General features: G+C 40.8%; 1 protein-coding gene and 1 pseudogene across 1 annotated transcript in view; both read left to right on the top strand.

Annotated features, from left to right (window-relative positions):
- Positions 1 to 1,787, top strand: part of UNC79 (unc-79 homolog (C. elegans)) — a 291,864-nt gene that overhangs the window by 61,099 nt on the left and 228,978 nt on the right. The gene's annotated exons all lie outside the window — the stretch shown is intronic.
- The window catches only part of LOC102853767, a 7,203-nt pseudogene continuing 6,414 nt past the window's right edge, over positions 999 to 1,787 (top strand).

The following is a 1,787-nucleotide window of genomic DNA, read 5'->3' as shown; positions in this document are numbered from 1 at the left end:
CTGTGGAAAGCAGTATGGCGCTTTCTCAAAAAGTTGCAAATAGAGATACCATTTGACCCAGCAATTCCACTACTGGGAATATACCCTGAAGAGACCATAGGAGTCATTGTTTTTGACTTCTCATGGATGTGCAGGCTCGAGGTCAGGGATGGGATGTAGTCAGGGAGTGGTAACCACGCTGGGTCAGCATGTCCCAAGGAACATAAACTTAGCAACACATGTTATTATCAAAATTATTGAAGTGTACCTTTCTTGGCTTTTCTAATGCTTCATATTTAAGCTGCAATTACAATATCATTAATATCATACTCAAATAAAATCTTGCTGAAGATTATTAGAAAACAACTAGCACTGAACAGCAACAGATAATTGCCAGAAATTCAAGCTGGATTCAGAAGAGGCCATGCCACGAGGGATATTATTGCTTATATCAGATGTATCTTGGCTGAAAGCAGAGAATAGCTGAAAGATGTTTATTTGTGTTTTATTGATTATGTAAAGGCTTTTGGCTGTGAAGATCATAACAAATTGTGGCTAGCAATGAGAAGAACGGGAATCCCAGAACATTTAATTGTGCTCATGTGAAATCTATGCTCAGACCAGAAGCCTGTTGTAAAAACAGAGCAAGGGAACTCTCTTTAGTGTAAAATCAAGTAAGGTGTGTATCAAGGTTGTATTCAATCTATTTGCTGAAGAAACAATTTGAGAAGCTGGACTATATGAAAAAGCATGTGACATCAGGACTGGAGGATGCCTCCACAATGTGTTATGTAGATGGCACAACCTTGTTTACAGAAAGTGAAGACCATTTGAAGCATGTATTGCAGAAAATAAAAAATACACCCTTCAATATGGGCTACTTCTCAACATCAAGAAAACAAAAAGCAAGAGAGCCAGGTGCTAGAGGCAGCACCATGGAGAGGAGAAAGCAGTCGGCTGGGGGACCGTGGGGCTGAGACAGAGCAAAGAAAGGGGCCAAGGCTGCAAGTACTGCTGACATGCCCGGGAGAAGCAGCAGAAAAACCAGGAGCGAAGGCAATGCCAAGGATGATACTGATCTTGATGTCTGGGCTGCAGAAATAGAAGTGGCTGGTGCTGCCAAAGAACAAGAAACTCAAAAGCCAAGGGGGAAAAAGAAAAAGGAGAAAAGAGTGAAGCCTTTGATGAAGATGGTATCCTGAAAGAACTGGAAGAATTGTCATTAGAGACTCAAAACGGGGACAGATGTGACAGAAATTGTTACAGCAAAGTTAGCAGAAGTGTACCTTACAACAAGAGGAGGGCAGGAAAGGACGGAAGGCAAAGGTCCAAGGTTTTCTTTTGTTATTAATTTTAATAGACATTTACAGAGGTTTTGGATTTCCATTCATTCATTGCTGCACTTTTCTCCCTGCCCACCCCTCCCCACCAGTTCGCTCCCCTCTCCAAAAAGAAAAAGAAAAAAAAAATTGCTTCATTAGTATACAATTCCCCCATCTCTTACCCCCCATCCCGAGTACACTTCTCTATGCAACCTTAATTCTGGATTCCTGTGCTAACCGTGATACTCAATCATTTATCACCTCTAATCTGTTCTTTCCCTTATCTGTTTTAATATAATATACATAATTTATCCAGTTTTTTCTGTCATACCCCAATCCTGATGTCAGACCCATTCTACAACAGTGGCACCATGCAGTATTTGTCCCTTTGTGACAGAGATATTTCACTCAGCATAATGTCCTCCAGGGTCACCCATTTTGAATAATATTGCATGAGTTCCTTGTTTTTCAGTGTGGCATAGTATT

Source organism: Elephantulus edwardii, unplaced genomic scaffold (assembly GCF_000299155.1).
Source record: "Elephantulus edwardii isolate Elephantulus edwardi_28Jun2011 unplaced genomic scaffold, EleEdw1.0 scaffold00002, whole genome shotgun sequence".
Lineage (NCBI taxonomy): Eukaryota > Metazoa > Chordata > Mammalia > Macroscelidea > Macroscelididae > Elephantulus > Elephantulus edwardii.
This window is presented reverse-complemented; position numbering and strand designations above follow the sequence as displayed.